This window comes from Dermacentor albipictus, chromosome 4, assembly GCF_038994185.2.
Source record: "Dermacentor albipictus isolate Rhodes 1998 colony chromosome 4, USDA_Dalb.pri_finalv2, whole genome shotgun sequence".
NCBI classification, from domain to species: domain Eukaryota; kingdom Metazoa; phylum Arthropoda; class Arachnida; order Ixodida; family Ixodidae; genus Dermacentor; species Dermacentor albipictus.
Genome location: NC_091824.1, coordinates 30,386,158 through 30,402,627, shown reverse-complemented (window position 1 = coordinate 30,402,627; position 16,470 = coordinate 30,386,158). Strand labels below are relative to the sequence as shown.

General features: G+C 46.3%; 1 long non-coding RNA gene across 1 annotated transcript; it reads right to left on the bottom strand.

Moving 5' to 3' along the window:
* Positions 1-7,157: 7,157 nt before the first annotated feature.
* Positions 7,158-14,151, bottom strand: LOC139059049 (uncharacterized). The gene is made up of 2 exons (XR_011513832.1): positions 13,664-14,151; positions 7,158-13,598 (listed from the first exon to the last, which is right to left on the bottom strand). It is a non-coding gene; the product is annotated as an uncharacterized lncRNA (long non-coding RNA).
* Positions 14,152-16,470: the final 2,319 nt, after the last annotated feature.

Here is a 16,470-nt window from a genome sequence, read left to right as displayed (position 1 = left end):
AAAAAGTTTCGAGACCCTCGTTCTAGGCCACTGTATTCCGGACGCGGTCGACGTCGCTTGTCAGCGACGACTGGCTCAGAAGACAGTCACGATTTCCATGAAAGAGATCAAAACAGAAAGATGGGGGAATTAGACGGTGTACACAAGGGTGCCTTTATGCGGTATCGACGATTGCCGTGCCGATTACAGCAACACGTTAACGAAAAAGAAAAAAAAGGCGAGAAGGGACCCTGCATTACGGGACCTCATTCACTGTGCCTTAAAGTTTTTCCGTTAACTAGCGTACTTACCGAGGTGGCGAAAAACAATTCATATGCAGACATCTTTATTTTACGGTCACGGCGTCTCTGTCATGCTAGATAGCAAATGGGGGGGTGCTGCAAAGTGCGGGGAAATAAGGGGCCCGCACCAATCCAATCGCGAGCCTGTTGTTTTCCACGAGTTCCGAGCATGTGCACCATATAATTTCCTCGAATAGTCACTAGAGGGATCTGTGGCGCTAGTGTCTTATCCCCTGTGGCGCTAGTGTCTGTTGAGGTACCTGTACAGCAAAAACATTGATTCACATGTGTAGGAAAAGAACTAGGAAGCTTACCAGCAAGTATGCGGCCTGTAGGGTGGGCAACACAGCAACAAAGAACGTCAAGCGGAAAGGCAGAATAATCTCATGGGTGACGGCAATGGAAAAGAAACCTGCCATGAGTAACTACTCAAGAGGAAATAACGAAATCAGGAAAGAAACAATTTATGATAACTCAAAGGGAAGCTCATTACTTTTCGAAGTGAGATCGGGATGCTTTAGAACACGTACTTATAAAGCGAGATATAAGAAGGAAGAAGAAGCATGTGCCTGCTGCGTTTAAGCTATAGGGAAACGCTAGAGCATGTTTTATTAGAATGTGAAGACGTCTGCTCAGCGGTCGATTTAGGCACCACTAGACTCCTTGAAGCCCTTTGGTTCTGCGAGGGCAGTGGAAAAGTAAACATGTCCGCAATAGAGATTAGTAAGAGGCGATGGGAAGACTGGTGGAAGAAAGGTAGGGGAATGAAAGAAAACGGAGGCGTACAAAAGCAAAGTTCGCAATAGGGAGTCAGAAAATTTGGTTGTAGGAGTTCACAGTGTTTTTTTTTCTTTTTTTTCTTTCTTAACTTAGGTAGGCATTAGACAGTATAATAGCAAGAGCTTGGTGGCGCAACCCACCACCCCGTTCCAAAGGGGACGCTCACAACATCCATCCATCCATCCTGATAAGCTAAATAAGGAGCGTGATGCACGGAAGGCAGTGGGAAAAAATACTTGAAGCAGCCGAGGAAAAGCTGAACAGGGTCGCCATTGTGAACGAGTACGGTCGTGACAATGGAACGCAGTCCCCCGACGTGACATGAGAGGGAGCTACAGCAAAGTACGTGGAAAGCGTGCAACGTGGTGAGGGGTTAGCTGGAAAGAGCGGCACCTACGTTGAGGCCGCCACGCGGAAAAAGCAGGAGCGCAGGGGTCAGTACCCCTTTGTCGAGTCCGAATCAGGCGGAAAAGGACAAAGGGATGCAGGGAGAGGTAGGCGAGAGTGAAATGGGGATTATCGCCGGCAACTTAAACCTGGCAAAATGCTCAGAAGCAATTGTGGAGAGGGTGAAAGGCGATAGAAGAGTGGCGGTAAGGACATTTCCGGGGTGGACACTCGGTTCTGTCATGGAGCGAGCAAAAGTAAAACTCGCGGAAAATGCCCACGTGCGCAACCTTGTCATAGTAGCAGGTGGGCTAAATGATGTCCTAAACAGGAAATGGACAGGACTGGCCGAGCGCTTGGCGAAGCGGGTGGACGACATCCGCGACCAGTTCCCTCAGGTGCAGATCGTGGTGTGCACGGTGCTGGAGGTGCCTGTACGTGACAGTCACGTACAAAGAGCCGTACGTAGTGGCTGCTAATGAGGCTATATGTAAATTGAGCCGAGAGGAAGGCTTCGAGGTTGTCGAAGTAAGCAGGGGAGTGAGAAGGTGGGCTCGTTTTCAACGAGACGGGATTCACTTCGGTTAGAGGCTTGCACGAGAAGTGGGCTGGCAACTTGCATGGTCCCGCTGTCGCTTTTTTAAGGGGCCGACGGGCGCTCAGGAGGCCAATGCAGGTAGTAATGAAGAAGGTCCCCTAAGGGAACCTCAGAATAGCATCGCCGTCAATAACACAAAAAGGAGGAAAAAGAGCTCGCCATGCAATAGGCTACATAAACCTGCATGTCGGCAGAAGAAAGAAAAAGTGGGCAGAGATTGAGGAGGAGTTAAACAAAGAACAAATAGAGGTGTATGCTGTTACAGGAACGCACCTCAGAGACTCGGAAGAGCCGCCAGTGATTGAAAATTATGTTTGGGAAGGGTGCAACAGAACTAAATCGGAAAGAAAGGGAGGGGGAGTCAGGATGCTCATCCATCAGGGAGCCCAACGAAAAAGAGTAAATTCAAAATGTCAAGAGCATCTTTGGTTATCAGGTACAATGAGTGGGAAAAAAACTTGGCTGGGCGTTATGTATTTGTGGGCAGGAAATAGTTGCACAGAGAAGAATAAAGAGTTAGTGGAATGCATAAGTGCTGATATTAAGGGTTTCGGGAATGATGCTGAAATTATCCTATTAGGTGACATAAATGTCCACATACATGATTTAGATGGCTATACCGATAACAACGGGAAGTCAATGCTAGACCTTTGTGAGCAACATAACCTCGTTATCGTGAATACAGGGCTTAAGTGTGAAGGGCAGATCACGTGGAAAGTTGGAAACCGGTAATCAACCATTGATTAATGTCTGATGACAGAAGGAATTCATGATAAGTTGAGGGAAATGGTAATTGATGAGGAAGAGTATAGCAGCATAGGGAGTGACCATAAACACATCATTTTGAAAATGGGATATGTAGTTGGGAAAGAGCAAGGAATGCAAAATGATCAGTCCAAATTTGAACGCTGGACAAATAACAAATATAGTTAGAGTCGAGGAAGAACTTGGCAAATGGTCTAGAGTGGGAATATAGTGAGCTTCTAAGTCTAATAACGACTACGGAAAGAGAAACAACATGTTACTTGAAAAGGAAAAAAGAAACCGAAAAGCTGGTGGAATAGGGAGATACGAGAAGCGATCGCCGAACGACAGAGAGCATCTCGAGACCACAGGCAGGCAAAGAAGCGCAGTTGCCGCTGGATGAAGTAGCAAGTAAATTGGAAATATACGGGGAGAAAAATTCTATGGTTCAAATAGTGGTGCATGCAAAAAATAAATGGTGAAGGTGAACGTTGGTTGTCAGAGACACGTGAGGAAAAGGAGGCCGCACCTAGAATATTTTGGAACTACATAAATTTATTAGGCAGGAAGTCAACAACAATACAACATATCCTAGACGAAGATGGAAACAAAATGGAAGGGGAAGCGGCAATAAACTACACCCGAAAAATAACAGCCGAGTCTTGACAAGGCAATGACGAGGTTTTACTTGAAGAAAAAAAAGAGCATGAAAGAGAACCAGGTGGAAAAGTAGCTGGTGCTGACAAATTTCAACTGGAAGAAAGCCGAAGAGAAAATTCCTAAGCGCACAGCCACAGGGATAGACGAGATTCCCGTTAGGCTGAATAATGAACTGGGACCAAAAAGTAAGGAAGCTCTGGTGAAAACGGTGGAAAAAGCTTCAAAAGATAGACGAATACCAGACAGTTGGCGACAAAGTAGAATGAATTTAATTTACAAAGGTAAGGGGAAGAAATATAGAATTCACTCGTATAGACCGTTGACCATTACTTCGGTAATGTACAGGCTAGCAATGCAGGCAATCAAATTAAAGCTGCAAACATGGGCAGAGAATAATGACATTTTGGGATAACTTCAGAAGGGTTTCCCAATAGGTAGGCGTTTGGATGACAACTTATTTGTTCTTACTCAGTGTATTGAAATATCAAGAGCAGAAAGCAGACCGTTATATGTGGCCTTTTTAGACATTACAAGAGCGTATGACAACGTAGACCGCAACATTTTGCGGGATATTCTGGAAGGGGAAGGCTTAGGTCACGATTGTCTACAGCTTTTGAGAGAGATTTACCTAGAAAATGCCGTTTGCGTTGAATGGGAAGGGATGAGGAGCGAGGAGAAAGTTTATATGAACACATGACTGAAGCATGGGTGGCCTTTATCCCCATTGCTGCTTATAATGTACATGGTAAGGATGGAGAGGACGCTAGAAGGAAGTAATATCGGGTTTAATCTCTCATACAAACAGGCGAGTACAGTAGTAGAGCAGCAGCTTCCAGGTTTATTTTAAGCGGATGAGAATGTGTTGCTAGCTAACACTTAAGCAAAGTGATTTGCAACGTCTGGTTAATATCAGTGAACAGGAATGCAATAATTTAGGTTTGAAATTTAGTGTTAGAAAATCAGGTGTTATGGTATTCAATGAAAACAGTGAACAGACAGTGGCAATACAGGGCCAGGAAATACGTCGGGTAAGAGAATATAGATACCTTAGTATACGGATAAACGAAGGCGATAGATATATGGAAACACAGGAAAAAACAATAACAGTGAAGGGGAAGAGAAATGCAGCCATAATAAAGCACAGAACGCTATGGGGATACAATACGTACGAGGTGCTCCGAGGCATGTGGAAAGGTGTAATGGTTCCAGGCCTTACTTTTGGAAATGTGGTTGTTTGCTTTAAATCAGGGTGTTAGCAATGGCCTGCCGGGGTGGCAACGTGCCGGCTATTTCAGCCCGCTGCACGTGCTTCGACCGACTCGCGATGGCGGCGCCCTTCAGAGAACGAGCGAGGACGACAACGCTAAGCGACCATGCGTGGCATTTGGAGGATCGTTGACAACAGCAGGGCTGGCCACGTTTGGCGCCCCGTGCATTGTTGGTTAATTTGCCGGGTCGTCATGGTCTCTCTGCGGCAGGGGGGAGCCTCCCTGGCAAAAGGGCGCTTTGAGGTACGGGGGCCCCAGGATTCGTCGCAGTCTGCCGACACACGTGGCGACTAGAAAAAAAAAAGGCAGCTCTGGAATTTAGAGGCGCCGGCTGGGGTCGGGCGTGACCACCTGGCTATGGCGACGCAAGACAATGGATACCACGACGACTGCGCTGCAAAGGTCGTCGGCCCTCGAGAGAGCGGCACTGAAACCTGTGCGGCACGTGTGTGTGAGCCCTCCTCCTCCAAAAAGGCGTGTAGTCTGCGATGACGTCGAACGATGACGTCCAACGGAGTGCTTATAAGCAGCGATTGTTGGCTGCTAGAGTGTGCTCGTCGTCGTGCTCTGGGCTCGTTGTCGTGCTCGAAATGTACTCGTGAGCTGTGTGCTCGTTTGCTGTATGCTTCGTCTTGCGGGCTCCATTTGGGAGCCACATTGGACTGTAGATGTATGTCTTGTTTAAACTGTAAATAATGTAAATAAATCCTGCTCGCCTAGTCCTGTCGCCCAAAGTTCTTCCGATCGTCCTACAAGCCCGACTCCAAATCCTACAAGGGGTACAATCAGGAGTCGGTGGGAACCAAAGGTCAGTGGGACGCCTCGCATTGGGCGCTCACGGGAAGACTATACAATAAATGAAGCTGTGCAGGGTGATGTGGGCTGGACTAGTTCTGAGGTGAGTGAAGCTCGCAGTAAGATTGATTATGTAGAACGGCTGAGGAATATGGAAGAAAGTAAATGGGCTGGGAGATTGTTGAGGTATCTGTACAGGAAAACCATTCAGGAAAACGAAATCAGGAAAGAAACAATTTATGACAACTCAAATGGAAGCTCATACATTTCGAAGCAAGGTAGGGATGCCTTGCATCATCATCGTCATCATCATCATCAACCTGGTTACGACCCCTGCAGGGCAAAGGCCTCTCCCATACTTCTCCAACTACCCCAATCATGCGCTAATCGTGGCCATGTTGTACCTGCAAACTTCTTACTAACTATCTGCCGCCCCCTGCTACGCTTCCCTTCTCTTGAAATCCAGTCCGTAACTCTTAATGACCATTGGTTATCTTCCCTCCTCATTACATGCCCTGCTCATGCCCATTTCTTTTTCTTGATTTCAACTAAGATGTCATTAACTCGCGTTTGTTCTCTCACCCAATCTGCTCTCTTCTTATCCCCCCCTTAATATTAAGCCCATCGTTCTTCTTTCCATAGCTCGTTGAGTCGTCCTCAATTTAAGTAGAACCCTTTTCATAAACCTGCAGGTTCCTGCTCCGTACGTGAATACTGTATGACACAGCAGTTATACACTTTTCTCTGGAGGGATAATGGCAATTAACTGTTCATGATCTGAGAATGCCTGCCAAACGCACCCGAGCTCATTCTTTTTCTTCTGATTATTTCAGTCTCATGATCCGGATTCGCAGTGACTACCTGCCCTAAGTAGATGTATTTCCTTACCACTTCCAGTGCCTCGCTACCTATCGTAAACTGCTGTTCTCTTCCGAGACTGTTAAACATTACTTTAGTTTTCTGCAGATTAATTTTTAGACCAACCCTTCTGCTTTACCTCTCCAGGTCAGTGAGCATGCATTGCAAGTGGTCTCCTGAGTTACCAAGCAAGGCAATATCATCAGCGAATCGCAAGTTACTAAGGTATTCTCCATTGACTCTTATCCCCAATTCTTCCCAATCCAGGTCTCTGAATACCTCCTGTAAACACTGTTACGTTTCGCCTACGACGCGCGGTATAGCCAGCGCGGATGCAACGGACGCCGGGGCTTCGTTCAAAGCGGCGGACATTTTGGCCCGTTCGGACCCAAGTAACCACGGATATCCAGGCGACGTCCGACGGACGTCCTTTCTGGATATTCGGGATGTCCGTGGGACGTCCATGAATATCCGACGTACGTCCGAGGGACGTCCCTGGGGAATCCAAAGGTAACTGCTTTGGCGTCCGTAGTACGTCCGACGCGGACATCCATCATGGATATTCAGGGGACGTTCAGTATATATATATATATATATAATATATATATATGTGTGTGTGTGTGTGTGTGCGCGCGTGTGTGCCCGGGGATATTCCAGATATACACATACCTTGAAGCACCAATAGCGGTTGGGACATCCAAGCACCCGACCATTAAATATATTACATTGGTCGAGTGCTTGAATGCATTCTTGTTTTAAAAAAACAAGAAATGAACCTACACCAACTTCCAAATACAATTAATCTTTTATTGTCACCTCATACATATACATATAAAGGCCAAAAAGCAAATATTTATTTATTTATTCAAAAGAACCTTACAGGCCTTATGGCAGGGCATAAAGTAATTAAGGGGGGCATATTAAACAGTAAAGATATAAAACGTTCAAATTTCCAAGAGGAACACTGCCAGAAAGAGATTACCGTGTTACACAATATTGAAGGCACTAGGAATACAAAGCAATATCTGAAGGCACATGAACACTTGTTACTGTTAACAGACCAAAGGAATACCGTTTCTGAAAATGATATACAACATGGCAAAAATACACGATAACATACACTAGATTTGTCACTCGTGAATGGTATTAAATGGGAAAAGCATGAGTAACTGAGAGCTGAACGTGTCGGGATTAGATATGGAGGCTGTGTTATCAGGGAGGTCATTCCAGAGACGAATGACACGTGGTAGTGCAGATGAATTAAATGCATTTGTTTTAGCATATGTGCGCATGAAACTCAACTGATTATGTAATCTGCGTGAAAAAGAGTGTGGTATTTGTATTTGTAACCGGGTTCGTTTATTAGTGTAAATATATTTGTGGAATAAGCAGAGAAGAGCGATGTTGCGGCGGACATCTAATGGCAGCAACAGTAGGTCTAGTCTAATTTGTGTAATGCTTGAGTTTCTACTGTAGTTATGGGATATGAACCGGGCTGCTCTGTTTTGTATCATTTCCGTCATATTTATTAGGTAATTTTGATGAGGGGACCAAATTGGGGAGGCGAATTCTAACTGTGGCAAAATGAATGTGTGGAAAGCGAGTTTTCGAATGTTTGGCAGGGCATTTCGCAAGTTGTGCCGTAGATAGCCAAGAGAATGTGATGCTTTGGTGTATGTAGAAGTGATGTGTGGGGTCCATGAAAGATTCTCTGCAAGAACAACACCAAGGTACTTATATGATGAAGTGTGGGAAAACATAGTGTTATTAAGATGATATGAATTTTTAGAACTTACACATTTTCGGCTGAAGCACATCACCTCGCACTTTGTACAGTTTAGTGTCATGAGCCATTTGTTACACCAGTTAGCGATAAGGTTAAGATCTGCTTGAAGTTCGTCGGTCGTGTGAATAGGACGGTAGATTATGCAGTCATCGGAAAAAAGGCGCATGCAGGAAGTAATCTGGGCGGGTAAGTCGTTAATGGAGATTGAGAAGAGTAAGGGGCCGAGGACGCTGCCTTGTGGCACACCAGAGCTAACAGAAGTCGGGGAAGAGAAATTGTTAACAACAGTAAACTGCTCTCGAAAAGAAAGTGTAGCGTATTAGCCGGACGCCAGGGTGGAACAGACGTCTATTGATGCCGTGCCCTTTTTATAGGGTGATGAACATGTGATCTGCCGACTGATGCTTGCGTGGCCGATAAGCGATTATCATGAAAATGTAGTATGACACGCGATATCAATATACAATATTCCTTTCCCCTAAGATTCGTTACACAATTGCAAAATGTCTGGTTAGTCATCAATGCCATAACGTGCGATAGGCCGTCTAACGTGTGTTGATCTTCGCGTCTCGACCGGGTCTTGGGTAGCTTGGCCCGGTCTTGCCCCTGCGGCTGCTTCCGTGCTGACCGGCGGCTGTTGTGGTCGTCTGGCTGTAGGAGGCAGCCTGACGTGGTAGTCTGCACTTCAGACTGGATCGGCTTCGAGCCTCGTCCAGGCGCTCCTCAACTGGTTCCGGTGCCTGTGATGGCGTTCGCCGTTGTCCAACTGGACGATGTACGACACCAGGCCTCGCACTGCCACAACCCTGACCGCCTTCCACCTTGGACCTGGACAGAAGCTTTTAGCATAGACCGCGTTACCGACATGGAACCTCTTAATCTCCGGTCGTTGCGGTTCCGGCACGTATTGCCGGTCCGGATGAAGTCTGTCCAAGGCTGTCCTCAGCCTTCGTCCGAACATCAATTCTGCCGGAGATTTCCCCGTGACCGAATGCGGCGTCGTGTGCTGTTTAAACAGGAACCGTGAAATCTTGCACTGCGTTGAACCTTCCTGTTGCTTCTTTAACTTCTCTTACCATTCTCTCCACCCTGCCATTACTGGCGGGATTGTAAGGAGCAGTGAAAATAGCACGCACACCATTGCACTTTAAAAACGTTTGCAACTCCGAGCTAGTGAATGCTGTGCCATTATCCGAAACGATAACGTCTGGCATACCGTGTGTCGCAAACATCTTCCTTAAGCTGGTGACGACAGCTGTAGCTTTTATGGATGACATGATTTCGACCTCAGCCCAGTTGCTGTACGCGTCTACCACGATTAAAAATACTTCTCCATTAACTGGACCAGCGAAATCAATGTGTAGGCGACTCCAAGGTTGATCTGGATTGATCCAAAAATGCACTGGAACCTTGGGATCACTTTGCCGGTTACTATGACATGGCTGACAGTGTCGTACAAACTCTTCAATTTCGTGGTCCATTTTCGGCCACCACATGAGCCCTCTAGCTGACGCTTTCATAGCACTCATCCCAGGGTGATTTGCATGTAGGAGTTGAAGCACACTTTCTCTTGCTGCGTGAGGAATTACAACGCGATTCCCCCACAGTATGCAATCACGATGCAACGACAACTCCGTCTTCCTCACCTCGTAAGGCGCGAACTTGCTGTCCAGTTGTGTTGACGGCCAGCCACTAAGGATCCAGTCCTTTACCATGGACAATACTTTGTCCTTCTTGATCAGCGCAGCGATGTCTGCCGCCTGCAGCGGTGCGCACTCGACTGCTTCCAACAGGAGCACGTCCCCAGGTAGCTGTGGCTCGTCTTCGTCTCCCGGAGCTGGCAGACAACTGAGTGCGTCTGCGTTGAAGTTTTCTTGGCCTCGCCTGTACTGAAGGCTGTAGTTATACGCAGACAAACACAAAATCCAACGGAGCATTCTGGGCTCCAACGGAGCCCAGAATGCTGAAAGAAAGAGAGCAAAAAGACATGAATTAGCATTACTAAACTGCGAAAGCAACAGAAATGACATGAAGGAATTAATCTTGACTACATCACTTGAATAGCACTCATATCCCTGCCACACGGGCACATAAAATGACATTAACTGGGTAATGCCTTAAACTTTAATGTAATTTGCGGGGTGCCACACGGACATGCTTAATGGTATTCAAGCTTAAATGCCATTCGCAATGTAGTGCGTTCTCGTAACTCACTTTGCCGTCGAATGCGTACTCTGGTTCCCAATGTCTCCCCAATCTGACGTGACTAAACGAACTATTAGTGAAGAACAATTAATATATTCTTGACTTTCTTTAAAAAATAGCTCTCTCTTGCGGCGTAGTGAGTTCTTACAATTATTGAAACTCACTTGGCCATCGAATGCGTACTCTCATTTACAATGTTCCCGCCGTGGCTGCAGTGACCATATCCTCACGATATTAAACAAACTTGTAGATCAAAACAACTAATACATTCTTCACTTTTTTAAAAGGAGCTTTTTATTTTCGTAGAGATCAGCAGGCGATCTTGGCGCTACTCACGGCCACAGCTCTAATCGTGAGCGCATTAGCCAGGAGAAGCTGTTCGATTGCACAGCGGCGGCTACTTGCCTTGTTGGCCTCATACTGAAGCCTTCGAATTTCTCAACGATGCTCGACTCGAAGCACGTATGTCAGAACAAACTGGAGCACACGGTCACATTTTTCAGGATCGCTGCTTGGGAGCTTTGAAGCTGTGAGTGCTATTTTTCCAATTTCAATGCTTTGGCTACGCTATGGATTGGCCGTCGAGCTAGCTTTGGCTTCAAACAGTTTACGGCTGGGTGTAACAATGACATTCCAGAAGTAAACTACATACAATATGCCAATTAATTAAACATCTGCTCCCTAGATGACTGTTTTTTATTGTATTACGATTTAATAATAATAGATAATATTTGAGGTTTTACGTGCCAAAACCACTTTCTGATTATGAGGCACGCCGTAGTGGAGGACTCCGAAAATTTTGACCACCTCGGGTTCTTTAACGTGCACCTAAATCTAAGCACACGGGTGTTTTCGCATTTCGCCCTGCAAACAAACTTGACCATTCCACTGCATCTATCGCCATCGTAAAGCTTAATGTCATTAAGTATGCGCATGTAGCAGCGACCGAAATATAATGGCATTAAGAAACTTAGGTCTTAAACATTTAATGCCATTAACCTCGCCCGTGTGGCACAGGTATAACACCTGCGATTAAGACATATGCAGCAATGGAATTATAACAAATTTCCCATGCCAGGGTAACCTGACAAGCTTACGCACATTCCTTAATGGCCAACATTTAACATCAGAAAGCTGTGAAACCACATAAACATCAATGGTACAAGAAGAAAATGGCTTATCATAGAAGTTTTCCTTCACCATGAATTCGCGACCAATGATGCAAGGTGCTTGTGTAGCTCTAAAGTGTGCGAAACTATCTACAATCACGACAGAGCCATCTATTATGCAGCAGTTATCAGGAACATCTACACTGAGGATGAAGCTAGCAAACGTGGCCTGTTTGTACTGGGGTGGTGCACAGGTACCTAGGAGAGGCCCATCTGAATGTTCTTTTGTAAATTTAATCGCGTTCAGTGATGGAAAGGTTGCCGCCCCCTTTCCCTCTCGCTCCTTTAAGCGGTTGTACAGCTGGGCAAGTGGAGTCTTGTGGCTTTTTAGAAGCCGCTTGAGGTACTGCATATTATTTTCAAAAGGAAATGCGCTGAACATGTCCAGTGGTCCGTGCTTGCGTACATCATTTGCAACATGTAATGCACAGTGAACATTGTAGGAAACCTGGTCATTTCCATACAATCTTGCAAAAGTTTTAACAAAGTACTTAAGAAGAGACTCGGCATAATCAGTATGCTGCTGGCACAGGCTAGGACTTGCCAGAATGTACACTGCACAGTGCAGCGAAAGAAAGTTCATGTAAAGATCAGGAGGTAGAACAGGCATGAGTACTACAGGCCCAGTGTAGAGAAGTAGTAGTCTGAATTCTGTGGCCTTCCAACGCTCAGCCTCTGCTACACTTCTAGGTTTGCGGGAAAATTCTTTAGGTACATTAGGAGCTAAAGATAGGTTTAAGTCAGACAACCGTCTTCGTTCTGCAGGTCCGAGACGGACCTCTAAACGGCCACCTAACCAAGCACTAAGCAACTTTTTCATAATGCCCAGACATAAAAGGTGCATGTAGTCAAGGGGTGCAGAGGCGACACAGTCTATGGGAAGCGTCATCAAAACTGAGGTGCCTAGGTGATGGTCAGGGTCAGTCTGACGCCTGAATGAATCATCGGTGCGCAAAGTGGAGGACCTCGCTGGAAAGCTGAGTCGGTTGTTGCTGTATGTGCCCTCTACTGTGCACTTTGGGCACCCAGAATATCCAGTGTGTCCTTTAATTTGAAAAACAAATGACCGTGCTGGTGCATCTAAAACAAAACAAGTTGACGAAACCTTAATTACCCGGTGCTCAAAAACCATTCCATGCGAAAGAAGCTGCTGCAGCTCACTGACAAGGGGGCTCAGAAAATCATTCGCTGAAACAGGCTTTGAAGGCCCAGCAAAAATGCCGACTACAAAGGGTGAAACTCTGCCATGCTCACCAATCATGCACTGTATTGGCCACAACTGCATGTTAGAACTCTTAGAAATTGGCAGTCCGTCAATATTAAACAACAAAGAAACATGGCTGCCCTTAAAACATGCTTCCGACAAGGCATTTTCTAGACTGCACTGCAAGCCAAAGTGACAGTATTGCCCAGGAGCCATGTCAGTTAAAGCAGGTGCACGTTGTGTACCCCTGGGCGTGGAGAGCAAAGTGCGAGCGTCACTTGGGAGAGATGAGGGGTCAAAGCTACTCGTCTTGAGCATCTTTAGCAGTGATGTGACCGCTGTATGCGTAACATTTTCCTTAATAGCCCAACTGCGCAGTCGTTCAGCAAAGTCAGAGGGCACCGATGAAGAGTCCGCGGTAGCTAAATCAAATGTAGGCTCCGGGGTCCTGCTAACCAGAGAACCCACACTCACCTCTCCTAAGGGATCCTCTTGTGACGCTCTCACAGGCGAGCCAAGTGAACCATCCGAAGAGTCGCTTAGAGTGGATCCATCAAGGAAGCAAGGTACATTGTCCGTAGTGCGCGCAGTGTCACAACCAGCGGCCTGAACTTCTGATGTCGCCTCGGTGCAGCGGCCAGAGTCGCAAGGCACACAAATGTTTGCAGGTACAGCACGACCACACGTGTTAACACATGCGTGAGTAGTACATGCGCCACTGCACATTTCTGCACTTGCGACTTCTCGAGCCGTTGACTGCTGGCTGCCGGTGCGAGATCCAAAGTCCTCGAATAGCATCTTTGTCTCCAGCGACGCTCTCTTTCGCGTATAAGGCTTCTCCTTAAGCCTAAGCATGTTGGCACCTGTGCAGAAAGCACATTTCAATACCCAAACGAATTAAAAAAGAAATAAGATGTAGCTGTCATACCTTATTAGCTGCAGGAGCAGGAGTCTTTGGCAGGCACGGAAAGTGACAAACGAATCAACACACGTCCGCTGTTGCGCTGCCCTTGAAACAATCGCACAATGAAAGACGCCGTGACAACGATGGCTTGGCTTGGATTGGATCACTGCAAGGCTTCTGCTTTGCAAAGGGCCTATAACGCATCAACGTGCATCTACGCAAACTTAAATAAATTTTTAAAGTATTTTATTATTACACAGTGAAATATTTACTTATTTTGGAAATATTCGTTGTTCGATTTTCGCGTTTTGTGTTTCTGCTAAGGCTTTTGGCACTTTAAGGGCAGAAAATTATAGCCTCTGAGATTACTGTTACTACATGGCGGCTGTGACGTACTGTAGCTTTCGTATACTCGCTTTCAGCGCACGCGGGCACCAAAAGCATAGCCTTTGAGATTTGTTTTTGTTGCCTGGCGAGGGCCAATGCTCCGTCGCGCACAAGCGATAGTGCCATCGCCAGCACCATGGGTGATATATATATATATATATATATATATATATATATATATATATATATATATATATATATATATATATAAGAACTTGAGTGGTGCTACAAGGTAAACAGAACAAGTATTTAATTTCGACAGTTTCGATCGGTGGACCGATCTTCATCAGGGTTTACAAAAAAATGGCAGTTCGGCCGTGGTAGGGAAGACACCAGACCGGGTACCCGGTCGTTCTTACATACATCAAACCGAGAGGAACAGTTGTGACAGTGATTGATTTTCGGCGCCTTGGCAGATTTACAGCGGCCTTTGGCAGCTATGCAGGGCAGTTAGAGGAAGGCGGAGTCACATGTATGTAGAGCAAGGAGGTAAGTGAGGAAAAAAAAAGAAAACGGAAAGAAAAAGAAAAAATCACACAGGAGGAGGGAGACGTAAAACGGAGAGGGAGGGGGGCGGGAAGTAGCGGCAGCTAGGTTCCCGTGCGCCCGAGGCAAGGAGGGAGAAAGCGGTCGCTCCGCAGCTCCAGTGCGTGGGCTGCCGTTGTAGCGGGAGCGGGTGGCGGGGGACACAATAGAGAAGGGGCCCAGAAGGAAGACAGAAGAGCGGCAACTTGTAGAAAGAAACACAGTGTCACAGTACAAATATACAAGGCACGGCCCGTTCCGGCAGCTTTGTGGTCCAGCTACGGTGCGACAAAAAGAAAAAAAAATAGTTCCAAAAAATGCATGGGATTCGCAACGCAAGTGCGCCCATGGGCTTAGATTTAGGGCGTCGAGTTAAATAGCCTCCTTGTGGTCCAGTTTTTGAACGTTGTTTAACAGACAACTGACATCAAGTCAGCACGTGCGTATTTCAGGAAGGGCAATAGGTCACTTAGAATGACACTTCAGTGGCAGGGTCCAGGAAACTGAATTTATTGGTTTTCCGCTCGCCCCCTTGAGGCGTATGCGGAGGGGTGAGTAAGCAGTGAATAGCCAGCGTCTCAATTTTACAGTACATAGCATGTATTCGCGTTTCCCATGCACTTTCACGGCATATCTCGGAGGCACGTCATCCGCCCCGGACTCTCATTAATTCCTTTAGTGTACGTTCCAAATTTATGGATGAAAAAAGATTCTCTCTGCTCGCGTGCACGGGTGTGTTGGAAACCAGATTGCAAGAGCACAACGCTCACGCGTTCAAAGGAGTGATCTGGCAGCCGAACGTGCCTGGAGAAGGGTGCAATTGGGGAGACTTTTCACATGCGCGCGGTGATTGTTAAACCGTAGGCGGAAAGGGATCTCTGTTTGGCCGATATATATTCCTGCTTACACACCTCGCATCGAATTTTGTACATGACGTTACTGGAATCACAGTCAAGATTTTCGGTAATTTTATATACGAAGGGCGAGTTCGATGCTTCAGCCGTGTCTGCTGTTGTCATGTGACGGCATACCTTGCAACGAGGTTTCCCACACGGTCGACAGCCCTCGGGCGTGTTTGACTTCTGTGTCCTCGCCCTGACTAACAAATCCCTTAAATTTTTGTTTCTTCTATACACAACCCGAGGCGGCTGCTTGAAGATAGTAGCGAGTCGGATGCTCTAGCGTTTCATGATATTAAAATGGCGGGTGAGAATCCATGGCATTGACCCGCGGAGCACCGGTGGTGTATGTGAGGACCAAGTTTCGATCTGATTGTGTATTGGTATTGCTAACCTTTTCTCCCATTATCTGTGCTCGATCTAAGCTGCGGGCGCGTTCAATGGCATCGTCTACTATTTTTGGAGGATATTTTTGGCGTATGAGAGCAGATTTCAGTTCCTCCGCGTGTCGCTCAAATTGCGCAGATTGGGAACAGACTCTTCTGTATCTGTGGGCCTGGGAGTAGGGAATGCCTATTTTGCAGTGATGGGGGTGGCTACTATAAAAATGCAGATATTGCCGACGATCTGTTGGCTTTTTGTATAGGGACGGGGAAATGCGACCGCCACTCAGTGACAGAGTGACGTCGAGGAAGTGAATACTATTTTGGGAGAAGTTGTGCGTAAAGCAGATTGACGGGTGCAGAGAATTGAAATTGGAAATGAAGTCTAAGAGACTTTGTTCATTGTCGGCCCACACAAAGAAAATGTCATCCAGGAATAGCTTATAAAATATTGGTTTTACGGCCGAGTTTGCGAGGAAGGGTATTTCTAAAGATGCCATAAAGATATTTGCATAATTTGGCGCCATCTTCGTTCCCATGGCGGTTCCACTGATTTGCAAATAATGCTTGTCCTCGAACTCAAAGTGATTATATTTCAGTACTAGATTTAAAAGAGTCGCAACTGTGTCTTTATCTA